Genomic DNA, 17,796 nt, shown 5'->3' with positions numbered 1-17,796 from the left:
CACAGCTGTTCCCACTTAGTAATGCCAGGGACTCAGAGAGCTCGGTGCCCAGGCCAAGCACTCTGCAGGTATAAACCAGGAAAATATCACTAATTTCTGGGGGACCACTGTGACCCACCCCAAAAGGATATGGACTGGGGTTTGTTGACACCTGATGCAATATTACGTAGGTGTTCTGATATTATATATTCTGATACATTTAAGGAAGATGTCACATGTGAGAAACTTCTCCCAAAATGTCTCAGGGCTCAGGCAGCTGCCACAGCCAATGCTGAGAGGTGAACAAAGCAAGAGGTGCCTTAGGTACCTGCCTTGGGCACTGCTTGCTCACAGGCCAGTGATGGCTGGGCACAAGATGGGGAAGCCACTCAGGAGGCCTTTCCCAGCAGCTGGCAGCAAAAGTGTCCTGCTGCTGACCCTCTGGAACTGAGAAACAGCTGTGGGACCCCACACTCCCCCGTGCTCACTATATCTGTTCACCCAGTGCAGCACCAGCCCTGCCAGGGTGCCTGGCCAAGTGTGCTGTTGTATCTGCAGTTACAGGGCCTACCTTGATTGGTGATGATTCCAAAGAACATCTCCTTGTTATGTGAGAAGATAAGGCTGCCCCCAGCTCTGCACGGTGCTCTCTGAAACAGGGGTGCTTGCGGGGCTGTCCATGGCCCAGCGTGGTGCTGATGCCAGAGCTGAGCCAGGATGAGTTTTACAAGTAGGGCTTGAATGGAGATTGAGGCCAGTCATTTCCCAAGACATTAAGAAATTTCCTCCCCATTTCCACAGGAAGAAGACAAGGAAAGGCTGCGTTCATGTTGGACACAGTGTAGCAGTGTAGCTCTGCAGTGCCCCAGTACACAGGTGGCCTCTGCTATTCAGTGTCCTCCACACCAGACAAAATAAGTGATAAACAGTTTCAGGTGTTGATTTGGAGCTCAGCTGACTTTGCTTGGCATGGACTGTGGGACACCCCTAAAAGCTGCTCCCCTGGGGAGAGGTATCAAGCAGTGGGGAGAGTGCAGTGATGGTTTTGGCCACCCCAGCTGGCTCACTGCGAAGGTGCCCACTCCCAGCCTGGGCTGCTCCCAGGGCAGCTCAGGCACTTGCCACCCATCACTCATCCTGCCTTGCTCCCTGGAGACACAATCGAGGTGGAGCTGCTGTGTGCAGAGTTGTGCCTTGTCAGGGAGAGCATCCTGTGGGATATGGCCACCTCCATCATCCTCCTTTTTCCCCAGCAGGCAGAGGCAGGGCTGGGCTGTTTGGCAGGTCCCCAAGAGGTCCCTGGCAGGCTGTGATGGCTTTGGGGCAGTTTGTGGGCTGTTCCCAGCTTGTGGGCAGACAGGGCTTCGCTGTGCAGCAAGCCCGAGGTGTGATGGAGGGGAGTGAGGATGACTGACAGTCCCCAGGGACAAATGGACCAACACGCCTCCAGAGAAGCCAGGAACAACAGGACATGGAGGCACTAGAGGGAGCCTGAGCATAACAGATCCCGCTCCTGGCTCAAAGTGAGAGGACTAGTCCCAGTCATGGAGAAGGGACATCTCCAAGCAATAACTAGAGAGAATCACACAGCAGTTTCCCCCTTGACCTGGCATCCTACCTGGCTGTGCCTTTTTTTTCCCTGGCAGCTGTTACAATTTCCTTGAAGACATGAAGAAATACTTTTCACTTATAGAAAGTGCCAGGGAGACAATCTGGCTCTGTGCGTTTGCAATGGGAGGTGAGAAAAAACAGTGGGAACCGGTGGCAAGTGTCAGACTGGAGGGTTCAAGAGAGAAGGAGTTCTTGCAAGGCAAAGGGTAGCAGAAGTGCTGATCCACAGCCACACATATCCTTGTGGAATGGGGAGCTGGCGTGGCACAGCCCTGCATGTGCTCCTGGACTGATGGCAGGGACATGGGTACAGTAGCTGAGGCTTGTGTCCCCCACTGGTGCACTGCAGTCAGCACCAGTTACAGAGCTGAGGCACGAGAAGAGGTTGGAGACCTGCAATCCTTTAGTGAGTGTTTCCCCCATTAATATTTTCGTTGCATTGGCTTTGGACAAGGAACAGAGCCACTGGCTCCTGATCCATGTCTGGGTCTCCCCCTGTCAGTACTGTCACCAAGGATTAGCACAACAAGTGTGAGCGAGTCTCTGGCTTAGCTGCAGATGGACATCAGCGCCAGGAGGGGGCAGGGACTGGGCAACAAACACTCTGCACTGGTGTGGGAGTCTCCACGGTGGGGAGGTGGATGTGTCTGTACCAAGTACATCTGCAAAGTGCATCTTCTTTTACAATGTTTGCACTGGGCTAAAAGTTGCTTTCAACAGGGTAATCAAGCTTAACTCAGTAGAAGCCAGAAGAGATGGGTGAGCAGGGACCAGAAACAAATGCTCCATCACTACTGGCTGCCCTTGGAGGTTGTCATTCCCCCACAGAGCCCATCCCTCAGATCAGCCCAGACCCTCCACACATTGTCCACAAGCGTATTCCTGTAAGCAGCTTCCTACCATGAAGGCAGGAGGAAAAATCAGGAAGCAGCCTGAAATGTGGCCCTGACCTTTCTCTCCAGGCCTGCCACCTCCTCCCACTCTCCCCAGAGCTGGCACTACTAACAGCTGGTTTCCTCTTGTTATTTTTCCACCTCCACTCCTTCCTCCAGAGGGGAGGCCGTGCTGGTGGCCCACGTACCGGTGACTCACAGGCTGGGACCCGCGAGGAGCCAGCTCAGCCTGGCCAAACTTAGTAACATCTCATTTTCCATTGCCTACATCCTGGATGATGCTGCTGGCTGGGTTCATCACTGGCGGCCTTCTCCAGCTACCTGCGGGGTTTGGGAGGACCAGCAGTAGTTGGGCTGAGATGGAGCAGCCCTTGATGCAGATAAATTCCATCTTGGTGAGTGTTTCTCCAGCTTGCTTATAGCTGAAACCCACAAGATGCTCTGGACATCAAAGAGGGCTTTTTGGGCTTGGGAAAGGTATAAATAAAGACATAGACAGGACTGAATGGTAGATGCATTTTCCTGGAAGCATTTGAGTGATTTGAGGAGAGCTTAGGGGTTTAAAACTGATTCCCCATCTCTGTCAGTCAGCCTGGTCCATCTGGCTGGATGTCCCCAAATCAACAAATGTCAACTACAATCACAAAACTGAGCCTGGGGCACCTGCAATGTGGGGAAGGATGGTCTGCAAAGATGGAGGTGCTGCCGTGGTTGGAAGCTGGGAATGGAAAATAGCTGGATGACAAGCAGGCTGACTGCAGATGAGCAGGCAGAGCATGGAGACACGGCTCCGGGGCAGCTGCAAGCCCACTGAGCAGGACCCTGTGGCTCCTGGCAGGGCTGCATGGAGGGGATAACGCCAGGAAGGGAGCAGCCGTGTGCGCTCAGCCCACGCTTCTTGCTTTAATGGGATTTTCCAGAACACTTTTTGCCCCAGTGATGGAAAAGGAAGCTCGCCTGCTGCTTCTGAAGGTTGGGGTGAACGTGTGCAGCCGACGTGACACCTGCTCAACCCGCGCTTCCCGAGAGCCCGGCTGTTGGGAAGGAGGGAGCGGATCCGCAGGCACAGCGTGTACGGAGCAGCTGATCGCTGCGGGGAGGAGGCACACGGAGGCGGCTGGGAGAAACGGAGAGGGCTGACCTAAATAGATGCTGAGCTAATTTATTCATTTCTCTGCTTTATTATTTAACACAACTTCGAAACGGCTCAGGACTTCTGGTTCCTCTCAGCTCTGCTGCTGACGTTGGGATGGGGTTATTTTTTACCTGATTCTTTGCATCCGTCGTGTTGACAAGCACAGCACAGCCTTAGCACCCTGCTCTCCTGTCAGAAGGGCCAGGCAAGCTATGGGAAAGCTCCAACACAGCCACTTTCCAGCCAGGAGCACAGAAAGGACTTATTTTAACTTATTTTGAGCTTTTGCTTCACCTCCTGCCTAAGGAGCTGTTCAGATTTTGGCCTGCTTTATGCATTGCTAATAGGGAGATTTATCTCCAACTTAGCTGGCTGGTGAGAGGATTGGTGGTTCATACAGCACGAGGCAGCCTTCAGCCTCCGACATCTTCCTCCAGGCAGGCTGCCAAAGGCAGCCCCAGGCTCTGCAGCACAGGGGCTTTCAAGGATAAACCTGGAGCCTGTCTCACTTCCAGCCATCCTCCTCTCTGCTCACATCCTAGCAATCCCCTGAAACACTGTCCAGGAGGAATTTATTACTAGAAGGACACAGAGCCCCAGCTGCCTGGGGAGCTGTTCAGGCTGCAATTCACCCCACGGGCTGCACGTGTCCTCTGCGAGCCCACGTCACGTTTTAGCACTGCTGAGGTTTAAAAGCCACAAGCTGGTGAAAAAAACCCCTGATGCCTGCGCAAGTTGTCTGTATCCCTGCAGCATTTCTGCGCAGGAAAAAGGGACAGGGGCAGAGCTGCTCCTGTGTGAAGTCGCTGTTTCCCAGGATTCAAACAGTACAGCACCAACTTGTGCCATGCAGGGTCCTTTAATTTTTCATTATGGCTTGTCACTTGATGTATGAATTTAGGCCAGTGTTGTATACAGTTACCCAGCACCTCTGTTATGATTTTTAAATTGGATTATTCATCGACCTGATTGATTCCTTAAAGATTTCTAAGCAGTAGAACGAGCCCTGATGCTATTTAGCTCGGCAGCAAGGGCATTTCAGCTCACCCGCCTTCGTGTTGCTGGAGACGTTCGTGATGTTGCTGGGGGTGGGATAGTGCAACTTCACAGAAATGAAGCAGTTAAGGAGGCTGCAAGTTAAAGTCTTCCAAGTCAGCAGGGAAAGTCAGGCATGGGGCTGTGGAGGTAGGTGCTGCTTCCCTGGCACAGTCAGCCCCTTCTCCTGCCTTCCGTACTTAAACTGGGGCAGTGCGAATCCTTGGCAGGGTCCTGTCCTGGCAACCCACAGCCCGGCCCATGACAGGCTTTGTGTTAAATGGTTTTAATATAAAGTGATATAGTGTTTAGATATATTGGTCTGAGAGCGCTGTGAGGCCAAAGAGAATGAATGGGTAAAGGACAGAGGCAGCCCAAGTGAATTGAAGTTTTTCTTTCTCTCCCTGTATCCTGGACTGGAGTTTGGTGGATAATGCCCTGAATTGCCTAATGAGGTCAAAAAGGCACTACGTTATCCCACATCATTTGGGGTTTTGATCCCTTGCAACTTAATTGCATGGGGCTGATTAGGATGGAGTTAGGGTAACTGAGTGTCACCTTGGGATTTAGGATCCATCATGTGATCACAACCCACAGCCTGCAATAGAGAGGAAAGTTCTTTAATGAACCAGAGTGGGCAGCAGGCTTGAAGTGAGGGCTCCCGTTTGGCTGCTGGCTCACCTTTATCTGCACAGAGAGGATTATTGGGAAGCCCTGTTGACAAAGGCTGCGGCTGAAAAGGAAAATGAACTTCCACACAAAGGTGGTTTGTTTGTGCAAAGCAGAGAGAGAATAAAGAAGCTGCCAAAAGAGCTGACACTAAACCCACTGCTTACCTGCAGCTCATCTGATACCATGACTGAAACCTCTCATTTGCAGCAACGTAATCCAAGATGTTCCTTCTGCAGAGCAAGAAAGTAGGTTATTGCTCAAGCAGAGCTGGGGAGGGATAAAGAGACAAACAGGGCCCCATCCTGCCAGGTTCTGTGCCCTCTGAGCAGGGCTAAAGCCCTGGCTGGCAGCGTGATTTGGGGGTTTTGGAAAGAGTTTGCACGTAAACCCTTTCCAAACCTTTAGGAAAGGGCTGGCTGTGCTGCAGAGGCAGAGCAGCAGGCAGAGTGTGGAGCTCCCAGCCTTGCCTTCAGCTCCAGTCCCTCTAACCCAGGGACCTGGAGGCAAGAGACACAAACCCTGTAATCCTTAGCACTCATGTAGCACATCTCACCTTCAAAGTGCTTCCCTGATGGGAGATAATTAATGACCCTCAAAAAAAAAAAAAAAAAAAAAAAAAAAAAGAAAAGAAAAGAAAAGGGCTGCCCTGCACCCCCCAGCTTCCCTTTGGCCAGATTGCCTGCTCCAGCCACCTTTCCCAGGATGGAGAGATCCTGCAAGCTTCATTCAGCAGCAGTGAAATCCTCCCCTCTGCAGCACCAAGCAGATCTTGCACTATTTCTTTTCCTGCCTTTAGATGAGCAGAAATCCACTCATCCGTGTCTGCTGATTGATTTTAGCTGTGGTTTTGCACCAGGATCTTTTCAGAAGGTCTTGCTAATTAAGAAATCTTATCCCCATCAAAACCACTAATGCAAACACCTCTTGGTGTGCTCCATGCACCTTCCAGGGGCTCACTGCAGCCAGGCTGTCTCTCTTGGAAGGTTCCTTCTTATCCTGAGTCACAGCAATAGAAGGTTCCACAAATGCTGCCCTCAAATATTAAGGATATAAATTATTGACCTGCCCTTTCACAAAGTCAGTGCAGAGAAATGACTGACACCCTTGTTTTTGCTAATTCAAATGAAAACCTAACTGCACCACAGCTGCATGTGAAGGGGCTGGGATTGGCAAAAAGCTTTGGTGTGGAGCTCACAATTCCCATTAAGAACCAGTGTGGCACAGACACCACATATGCTGTGCCTGGGACATCTTACTGGTTTAAAGAGTGCTTGTGCTCAACCCCTTCTGGAAATGGTGCCTAAGGCCACTGATTTCGGCCTGACACCAGCTGCCCTGTGGGGAAAGGAGTTTTATCAGGAAAATAAGATAATATGGGCTGTGGCAACACTTCCATTAGCTCTGCTGGCGCCCCATACCCTGACACCTGAGTGTCAGCAATAACTGAGCTGGTCCCTGTAGGACTGGATGCACTGGGACACAGGACTGCCAGTGAAGGAGAAGCACAGCCCTCCCCTCTCATATGAGCCTCATCTCAAGCAGTCATTTGTGTTAATGGTGGCCTAATTTATGATTTGGCTGGGATTAAAGCACATTTCCTTCCACAGCCTTTTATCCAGGCTTTTCAAACCGCTTCATGAACCCAAATAAATCCTTAGGAAGTCTCTGGCAAGTGGTTACCTTCAAATATCCTTGGCACTCAGCAAAACTGACCCATCCAGAGGCAGGTGGGGAGGACAGAGTGCCCGGCTAAGATCAGGGGCAGGTGAACTTCAAGAATTTTTCACTAAAGCTCCAAAACTAGCCTTGTTCAAGTGTTTCAATATAAGAAATCAAGCCACTCTGACATGTAAGTCAGGAAGAGGATCCAGGACAGATCCCAGGAGTCTTTACTCTCTCCAGACACCTTAAAGATCTCTCCTTTGCCCCCTGGCCTGTGTCATCATGCTGCCACCCCTTCAACAGCTGAAGGATCCTGAAAAATTAACAGCTAAAGAATTTTCTTGTCTGCTCTGGCCACCTGAAAAAACCTCCTGTTCAGATGCAAGCACTGAAGTGTTTCTTAAAACAGCTCTTCCTCCTGTCATTAAATATTTAAGAGAGCGGCACCAGGGGAAACCATGAGCTTTTATGGAGGCAGGATGGCACAGTGCTGGGAACCACACAGAGCCCCATTTAAATAGTAATGAGATGGCAGGCTGGCAAAGCTCAGCTCGGCTTTATCCTCCCCTTGCTGTGGTGCTCCCTGCAGCACCCCCAGCAGTGCATCCCCAGCACTGCATCCCCATCCCAACAGCTCCTGCACCGGCCCCAGCAACTGAACAAGCACTGAGGGTCTGACCCAGCCTTGCCTCCCACAGACCCCACAGGGTGGGTGCCTGGGGTGGAGGGCAGGCTGGGATGAGTGCATGCTCTGCCAGGCCATCCCTGGGATGCAGATCTAGTGAATGGAATCATATTGACCTGGAAACCAAGTGCTTGTCAGGACTGATGGGAACGCAGCAGTGCCTGAGCACTTGCTGTGGAGGGATGGGAACAGAACATGGAGCAGTCATGACTGCTGAGGGACACCCCTACCAGTTATTTTGCCTCCTCACCGTCACTTTCTCTGCTCTGCCTTATTTTGGGGGGTTGGAAGGTGGCAGAGTGAGAGTGTTGGTGAGTCTCAGTGCTTTGCAGTTGCTGTAGCAACTGTGGTGTCTCTGGCGGCAGGAGAACACGTTCCCTGCAGCCAGCCAGGGTGTGAGCTGGTTCACTGCAAGCAGATTAACGTTTTTCCCCTGATAGCAAAAACCTCTCCTTTTCTCCCCCCCCCCCCCCCCCCCCCCTTCCCCAGCAGTCAGAGTCCAAGAGGGGCTGCTGAAGCAGCAGCAGAGGTGCAGGCTGGCCCCTGTGCTGAGCCGGAGGGATGCTGATGTGTCTGCCTGCTCCTGGGAAATCTGCACGAGTCAAAGCCTCAGCACCTTCTCCAGACCCTCCACTGCTCCCCCTTGGCTCCTTGGCAAGGACAACCTGCCTTCCCCTAATCCAGCCTTGAAGGCAGAGGGTGGGTTGCTGCAGCCATCCAGGCTCATCCCTGGGGCAACTCAGACCTGAACTCATTTTCACAGCAATTAAAGCATCTTCTTTGGCAGGGAGGGATCAGTCTTGATCAAAACATTCTCAGAAGAGGAGGATCATTACCAGCCTTGCTAAGTTAGTTCCCTGATTAATGACTTTCAAGTAATAAATGCTGAATTAATTGGGTGCCCATTTCCAGCCATCTTATAAGACTGTGCCTCCTAAATCCCGTTACTCCCCCATTTCCATCACCTTTGTACTTCACAAGCCCTGACCTGCTCTCCCTTCATTTTCTCTCTGAGAAACCAAAGGAACAGAGTTCCTTGAGCCAGCCCTTGAAATGTGCTCGTGCCTCTGAGCCTCAGTGACTTGGCCATTGCACTGCTGTTGGATCCCAAGGCACGTTGCTCCAGCATCCCACCCTTGTGCCAGGACCATCCTTTGGCCACTTTCCACTACAGGGGCCCACATACATTCAGAGCCCATCAGCCTGGTCTAGGCTCCACCCTGCATATGTGACACACCTCTTTTTTCCTCCAGAAACGTGACTTTATATTCAGTTCCAATAAAGCATATCCTGCTGGCCTCTGTCCAACACCTCCAACAGTTCCCATCAGCCTGTGGATACATAGGAGGGCAAAGCAAACAAAGGTCAGTGCTAAGGCTTCTGCACTGCTTGCCACCCATGGCTCTGGCTTGCATCTGTTTGGTTTCACTTGCAGAGTTAAGCCCTGGCCTTGCACAAATGCAGAGACCTGCCCTGATTTTCCAGAAAGCCATGAGCTCTGATCCAGCCTTTTCACCTCCTCTCTTTAGGCTGGCTGTAGCTGCTGCCAGGGAGAGCAGGAATTGCAAGGAGGGGGGGGTTGTTCTTCACAGGAGGGGGAAGTAAAAAGGGAGGGAGTTGCTCCCACATTTCCCACCTTGAGAGTCCACCCTCTAAGCACTTCCTGGTGGGAACCAAATCTTCCTTCTGCAGGTGCTGACCTTCAACACAAGATAAGAGAGGAGCAATTACCACAGGCAGGGGCTGTGGTAACCCAAAATAGGGTTTTTTACCCTAATCATTGCTCAATGTGCCATTTCTTAGGCGGCAGTTTTGGGGGTGCAGCTGGAGGTTTATTTTCCCTGGGAAGTTTTCTTGAGGAACAGGTTGGTCAGTTGGGGAATGTTTCACTGCTATTTTCAGCCTGGGACGTTTTCCCTTTTTTTCTTCAAAGTACAACAAAAAACCTGTCAACAAGTCACAAAAGACTGATCTCAGTCTAAAATACGAGCCCTGGCACGGGAGGGCATTTGACTCAGAAGCCACTTCCCATCTTTGGAGACTTGAAGTATGTTCCACTTCGTCATCCTGAAGGTCTTTAAACGCTTATAAAAACAGAGTTTATTTATCCACAGTCAGAACAGCCTATCTATTATCTTGAAGGCTGAATTCAGAAAGTTTCTTCAGAAATTTATTGGTTTCATTCCTACCAGTCTGAACAGAAGTTTTCCACAGAGTCTGTCAAAATACAAATGTCTCAATTCTAATTTCCTCCAGTCTTTAGCAAGACATCACATTAATTGTGTTAAAAAGCACTTTTATTAGTTACTGAGAAAGCAGGAGTCTGGCAGCTCTTCTTGACCACTAGCCATTCACTTTTGTGAAGTCTCCTTTAACAGTGCTTTGATCCAAGGCAGTGGTTTTCTCCACCAGCAAATTCAGCAGTGCCTGGAGCCAAAGGGACCAGTTCCAGGCAACGATTATTTGCTTCAGGTCTGGAGGGCTCCTACTGCTCCCTGGGCAAAGCCTTTCTGTCCCTCTCAAGGCTTCTCACATTCCCATTGTCAGAAAAAATGGAGTGGTGGAGGCACATGGTCAGCCTGAGGCCAGGCAGATCCATGAGCACAGGCAAAAATACACAGAGAATGGAGAATTTCATCCACACTTGTGATGCTTTCAAGAGGACTCAGGGAACCATCAAACAGCTTGTAGGAGTTTTGCCTTAGTCTAATTCTGCATTAGCCAAAACTGCTCAGCCTGGTGATAATGTGGCTTCTACTTCACAAGGGAAAGGTGGCAATGAAAAAAGCCAGCAATTCCCAGTCTTCCAAGGGGTGAGGAGATTATCTTCCCCATCTGATCTCCATGAGATGCTCTGGAGTTTCTCCTGCCAGCATTCAGTCATTCTGGAGCTGTGTGAACAGCCAGAAACCCAAACTTCCCACTTGCTTCCTTGCATCAGCCCTCCTGAGTTTCTTGAGCCAACACCAGAGCACACAGAACAGGATGGGCACTGGTCATGTCTTATCACTCCAGCCAGCTGCAGGATACATGGAGTTCCCTAGGATACAAGCACCTGGGTCGTTAGCATTGGTGGAAAACCTCAGCTCTACTATATATTTGCTGTTGACAGCCCCATTTTAAACAAGGTGTCACACGTTAAGTGGCATCAAATGAGACAAACAGAGGCTCTCATTTCCCTCATGGCATTTTTTTGAGCACCTCCCATGCCACTCCAAACTGATTCCCTGCTTACACTTCGCTCTGAAAATACTTCCAGGAGTTCCAACACACACACCTGTGGAAGAAGCTCTGATAACTCGGATGTTAATGCTGGAAGATTGAGCAGGATTCCTTTAGCTGTCTCTGCTTGGCTGTGGGGAGCTTATGAAATGAAAATAAATAAATTGGGACTTACATGAAATGGCCAAAGGATCAAAACCTGGAGATTTCTGGAAGCAGCTATTCTGGAAAAGAGCATGTGCGAAGGGTCTGGTTATAGGACCCCTCCCTTGGCCCTGTAAATACCTAAATGTTAATGTTTCAAGCTGCAAATATTGGCAGGGCTGGCAGGATTGCATGCACCAGAGTCCACAACCACCCCCACAAGCAAACTCACACTGTCATCTTCAGCCAGGCATGCACAGACACCCCACACACAAGGATGGCCAGGACAAGCACAGGTGAGAGTCTGAGGTACATTGGGAGCAAAGATATTCCTACAAAAATGGTTTGTTGTTTGCTCAGGTATCTGTGGAGGGATCCACCAGTAAACAGAAACCCAGAGAGATTTCAGACAGGAGGAAAAGCTGTGCCACCCAAAAAGTGCAGCCCAGCTCGTCACAACCCTCCGTGATCCACCATTGGTTCAACACAGACTCACCTGGGAAAAGAAATGCTCTTAGGCTTGAAGATGGGTGTCTCATACACAAATCTTGCAGCTCCTGCCACCATAAAACAGCTGAAGATATTTTGATCAGAAAAACACCTTCCAAACCACCCTTGGAGGCCTCTCACCTACAAGAGTGCAAAAGATCAAGCCTGTGGGGCAGCCCAAATGAAGAAGGGCCTTCATTCAGCACAGGCCACTCATAGTTTTCTTTTATTTTAGAACTCCACTCAAAATTTTAGATGAGATGTGACAATGAAGGGCTGAGCAAGGCCTGTCACAGCTTCTGCTCAGGACATGGCTCCTGCCCCAAACACCAAGCACCATTGCACACGTGCTGGAGGGACCTCATTCCCTCTAATTCAGCCCAATTTTGCTTTTGAGCACTGGTCTAATCATGATTGCTGGAGGCCAGATGGTGCAATTCCTTGGGTGCCGGCACCTGATGCTCTCACTGTGCTGGTTTTACACCTGTATTAATCCAACGGCCTCGTCAGAGCCAGCCCTGACTTCTCCAGGCTCAATGGAAAGGACAATCTGGTGTTTCCATTATTTAGCCACACACAGCCACATCCAGCCTGACAAACAGCCCTGTCACATGCCCTTTGCACAGCAGGGGAGAGCCTCAATTACACGGCGGTGGCCACGCAAGGGCCACCAGCTCTGCTGTTTACAGGAAGCACCGGCACAGAGCATGGAATTAGAAAGACCACAAGGAAGTGAGGGATTATTTACTGGAGATTAAAGGACACGGAAAAACCACAGGACAAATCAGTGGAGCCTAAGCAATGGTAGCTGCTATTTCAGTCTTCCAACTGCTGGCATTCATACTGGTCATGCCGTGATGGGAGAGTTTGGGAGGAATTCAGCAGGACAGAAGGCTGCTCTGCTTTTGGACCAGTAAAACACACCAAAGAATAGGTCATAAACCTGCTGGAAGGATGAGAGGGATGTCTGTTCCACTCCTTTCCCTCCTCAACCAGTCCTGTGAGTCTTCCTCCTCCCTCCCCAGGTGGGATTCCTTGTGCCACAGCCATGCTGGAGATTTTGCCACCTCTAGTCTCCTGTCACCAGCAGGAAGTTTTTGGATAGCATCCAAACTCCTGCACCAAGCCCCTTCTCAGGGAGCCAGGTAACCCTTTTACTGCTTCTCTTTCCAAAGACACAGATGTCACTTTGTCATCTCTCCTGCTGCATCTCAATGCTGCACAACAGACCACCACTATGTGCCAAGTGACAGCATCCCCTGTCCATCCCCACGCTGATGCAGGTTGAGCTTCCACCACCACCACCAAAACAGCATCTCCAGCAGCACCAGGGCCCTTTGTGCTCAGCATGAGGCACTTATTCAGCCCTGACTCGAGAAGGTGGCCACGGACTGAAACCCGAGCCTTGTTCCCTGCAAGGCCCATGGTGAACATGATCCTGCTGGAAATTACAGAGCTCCGGCAAAGGCAGCCGGAGGGAGGCTCCCCATGGTGAGGAGGAGCCCACAAGAGGCTGCCACTGACAATTCCTGCCTTCTCCCTCAGTCTGCATCCATGTGGCTGAGGGAACACAAACAGCACATTGCCTTCGTGTTTGACCCAGAGCAGTGCTTGGCTGCTGGTGCCACACCACAGGCTCCATTCGGAAAGCAAACAGGAGCTCACTGGATTTATCTTTTTTTTTTTGTTTGCCCTACAACAGATAGAGAGAAAGGATGAATGAGCTTATTTTACAGCCTCAGAGGAACACCCGGCCATTGTTGGCTTGACACAGGCTGCAGAAAGTGATGGCTAAGAAAATAAAAGCTTATTCTTTCCTTTATGGGTTGGCTGAAAAGTAAAACCCACCCCAAAAGCCCTTCCACGGGCCAGCAGCAGCACTTCCATCAGCTACGTGGCTGATCCACAACTCAGTGACTTCCAGAGCAGGACCTGACCTGCTGCATATAACAAGAGGAAAGGGAAGATCTGGGTTTGCATAATTTTTGAGGAGTCTTGAAGCACACCATGCACCCAGCCTGCCCTCCCCATGCAGATACCACCCAGCACCATGTCCCATACTGGGCTTGCAGCAGCTGGAGGGAAGGCAATGCCATCCCTCTGTAAGCATCAGCATAGGCACTCCCCAGAATATTTCCTCCTCCCAGTTCTCTGCATCTAGAAAACGTTGTCACAAGGTCTAACAGTGCTCAGCCCCAGCTGAGGCTCAGGTACCTACAGTGGGTATCTCAGAGACAGTGGGACACCAAGGGTGACCACCTCTGCTTTGGAGAACCAGCACTGCCAATAAATTGGTTCAATGACACTTTCTCCCCTCAGAGATGAGGACTTAAGAGCCAGGGCATGCAGAGAAAATAGCCATGCCACAGATGCTCATTTAATTAACTCAAGTAATTTTTACCAGAGCCTCCTGGGTTATTCATTGTAGCCGTCTCTGCCGGGAGAGCCGGGCGCCGTCGCCTGCTGCAGCCTTGTCTGAAGCAGAAACCTGGCTCTGGAGATGTATTCCTCTCCACTCGTCATATAACTTGCTTCTGCCACCAATCCACATAATTTTCACTTATATTGAAGTGGTAAAATCAACCTCAGGAGCTCAGAGTCCGGGAATAGGGATTCACAGTTTGGAGTCTGTGGCCATCTTGTGCAGTTCAGTGACACATGAAGGGAGAGAAAAAAAATCTCATTAATAATTTCAATTCCCTCCTCAGTAATTTTACCCAAACAAACTTCCCACCCAAACCAGTGCTTTTTAAAAGACTGATTTAAAAAGCAGGAAATGCTAGTGAGTACACTCCTTCCCTATCACAGCTGCAATTCCACTTTTAAACACATCTGACTTCAGAGGCTGGCTTGGATTTGTATGGTTCATGCTATTTTTCCTGCTTTATTCAGTGCTCAAAATGGCTGCAAAAAGGAGTTCAGTCAGAACCCAGTGATGCAGTTCTGGATGCCAAGGCACCATTTCCCTCCATCGTCCTGCCCTGTGTACACAGGGGTCCAGGGAGCAGTGATGGGCAGGACAGAGGCAACAGGGATTGTGTCTGAGACCATTTCCTCCATATTGCTCCTGTGTGCATCAGTGGGTGCATTAGTTTAAGGAATAAACAGTGACTTTCTTTTTAAGGCTATAAAATCAGGAGACCAGCTCCCTCACTAACATCAGCAGAGAGCAGAACAGGACCCAGGCAATTTTATCAGCTGTGGCTCCAACCCATGGTCTGTTGGACAAGCAATGCCCCATGGAGAGGATGGGATCTCATCTTTTGTTAACAACAGCCACATACCTGATCATGGCTGTGTAGTGCCCTTAGCAGCAAAACCACCAGCCAGCACCTTCAAGGGGTTAATGATCAAGCAAATTACAGTGAGGAACAAAAAGGGGAATTCACTTTACTTGGAAATACATTTTTTTTTTTTTTTCTTCTGGACCTCTTAAATGACCAAAGCTTTTCAGGTGTGCTCCACAGCCTGGCATGAGCCACCTCCTGTGCTGTTGCAGCCACTGGCCATGCTTTGCCATCCAGCTGCTTGGGGAGAGGGCGAGAAGAGGAGAGGGCCCAGTGAGGGGGGGATATATCCTGATCCAGTATTTCATGGATTCCCCTGCGCTGAGCGGGGAGCAGCGGCTGCCACGGGAGCCTCATTATGTGGAGGCACAGGCAGGGGACTGGCTTGGTGATAGCAAGTCTGCTCAGTCACAGCTCAAATGGCTTAATAGGGACTGGATCCAACTGGTCCAGCCTTGTGGGTTTTGATTTAAACTGCAGTTAAAAGGTGTGATTAGAGGCAGGGGATGCGGTGCCAAGAGCTAAGATGTGAAGCAAAAAACATATATTAAAAAAAATAGTCATTCCCCTAAACCTATACATATTTTTCTATCATTAACCCTTTGCCTGCCACTGCCAGATATCTGAGGAAATCATGGGCCGTCCGAGGAAACCTTTGACTCTGCTGCTTAAATCCATGGACTGTGAGAGGTCTGTCAGCACCACAGAGGAATTTGACCACTGAATTACTGACATTTATGGGTTTGGTATTAATGACAACCACAGCAGAGCTTCGTGGGGACCGACTGAGTCTTTCCTGCCACTGCCTGAGAGCCCCAGCGAGGGCTGCAGCGAGGGCTGTGTTTGGCTGCCTTCTGTTTGGGTTATTCCTATGCAGTGTAGAAGGAGGCAGTGCTTTTCTGTCTGGAAACAGTTAAATTAGATCTCTTTTTCCTATCTCAAACTAGTTGCCCAAAAACTCAATAGTTAATCTGGCAAATGGGGACCTTTGGAGATGTTAACACAGCTCAAACCTTCAGCCCATATGGATAAAATCGTAACTCAATAAAATTGCTAGTTCTTTATCTTCATGTGGCATCATCACACAGTTAATTTCAAGCTTTCCAGTAAGCTGTAATATATCTCCTAACCTAAGAGCTCTTTTGCATGACACTGAAATAGGTCCCAGCCTATATACATCTGTTGCCAATACAAATGTATGGTTCAGCAGCAGTAAAAGAGGATATAAAAGATTCCCACGTTACAAATGTAGGAGGCAGAGGATATTTTAGCATGGCAGTGGTTACACTTTTGGCAGCTTTGCTATAATAAACTTTGTTTTCAGAGCCTTAAAATATTCCCTGTGTAGCACAGACTGACATATTTGCTTTCAGCAGAGCTGTCTCAGGGGCCAGGGCTGGTGAACGGAGCTCAAGGACGTGGGGGAAAGCAAGGAAGATGGAATTAATATCAGCCTATGTTTAAACAGGGTATTTCCTCACAAAATGCAAATATTTACAGATGCCATCAGATCCTGGTAGGACTATTTCCATGCATGCAGACGGGTACTCAGGGGGTACCTGCAGGCAGTGTGCCGAAGCCCGGGGCTGCTTCAGGACCTGGGAGCAAGGGAAAGAAGCTGAGCAGGCAGGCCAGGGGCCAAAAATATGAGGGCAAAGAGATGTAAGACATCAACCTCATGTAAGAAAAGTCTCTGGAGACTTCCACTATCTTACCATTTGATGGAGATCTCCAGTCCCTTGACAAGATGCCACTGCTGGGTGCCTGTCTGGATGCTGCCTCGAAGTGGATGGAGCCCATCTACAGCTGGCAGGTGGATGTTGGCTTCCATGTGTCTCCCAAGCGATCCTGGAACCTAATGATCCACTCAGGCATTGAGTTACCTTTGGAGAAAACCAGTCACACCTTAGTGCACTCTGGAAAGGTAAGAGTAGCTGCGAAACCTTGATCCAGGCACTTTTTTGAGCAGAAAAGGGGAGCTTGTCCCACGTGGCTGATGGAAAAAGGAGGCAGCAGGAATGGCATCAAAGCTGTTGCCTGGTCCTGCCTGCTCTCTGCCTTCCCACAGGCAGGCAGGGCTGTCCTCCAGGGCTCCAGATACTGTCACTGTGATGCTGAAGGCCGATCACTCTACAAATGACCACTGTTCACCCTTTGCTCTGGGAACTCAGAGCGACAAGGGAGAACACAAGGAAGACTGTTTTGAAACTTCAGGATAGATTTCCCTTAGAGCCTTGGCTGAACCAGAGACAGAACAAAGAGGAGCAGGGGAGAGGTGGCTTCCTACTGTCTCCTGGCACCTGCATCACCAAAGGATATTTCCAGGGGTCCAACCTGTGGTAGGAAAGGGGTGAAGTCTTTGTGTACATTCAGTTCTGTTTGAAGCATCAGTTTCTTGCATAAGGGATATCTGAGAGTCCAGATGGGCCAGGACTGAATAGCAAAGCAAGCATGAGGCCATACTTTGCTCAAGAAAATATTAGGAAATGGACAAAATGTTGACCTGGCCTGGGGTATGAGCTGAGTATCAAACCCAAGAGGAGCCCTGGTAAGTGGGTCCAGCAGGGCTTCTCTGTGTCGGGTGGATATGGAGGGCCAAGCTTAATAATGGGGTGAATAACTGAACAATGCCATTTTTGATGTTCTATGCACACATACAACTCCAGAAATTCAACTCTGCTACTTACAGTCTCTAAGACAGCAAAAGAAAACACTTCTTACCATCAAGCCTCCTTAGAAAGGCTCACTGCTGCTTGTGCTGAATTTGGATGTGGTCTTGGCACAGAGGGTTTTGAGACCATGTGATGGCATTATAGTCTCATGCTAATCTGTCCTCATGGTGTGCTATTAAAAATAAATAAAAATCATGGCTTCCTAATCCACAGGTTACTGACTGTGGGAAAAAACGTGTTTGTTACAGCCTTAGCAAGTGCTTAAAAGTGTCACACTTTTGTATTTATTTATTAGCAAGTGAATGTATAA

At 49.7% G+C, this 17,796-nt stretch overlaps 1 long non-coding RNA gene across 1 annotated transcript; it reads right to left on the bottom strand.

Annotated features, from left to right (window-relative positions):
• Positions 1-10,631: 10,631 nt before the first annotated feature.
• Positions 10,632-17,307, bottom strand: LOC120322691. The gene is made up of 5 exons (XR_005562530.1): positions 16,530-17,307; positions 13,929-14,165; positions 11,535-11,668; positions 11,070-11,118; positions 10,632-10,712 (listed from the first exon to the last, which is right to left on the bottom strand). It is a non-coding gene; the product is annotated as an uncharacterized LOC120322691 (long non-coding RNA).
• Between the last annotated feature and the right edge of the window lie 489 nt (positions 17,308-17,796).

Source organism: Pipra filicauda, unplaced genomic scaffold (genome assembly GCF_003945595.2).
Source record: "Pipra filicauda isolate LSUMZ 115617 unplaced genomic scaffold, ASM394559v2 scaffold103_size3290846_pilon, whole genome shotgun sequence".
In the NCBI taxonomy this organism is placed as follows: Eukaryota; Metazoa; Chordata; class Aves; order Passeriformes; family Pipridae; genus Pipra; species Pipra filicauda.
The sequence above is the reverse complement of the archived record's forward strand: the minus strand, read 5'-3'. Positions and strand labels throughout refer to the sequence as shown.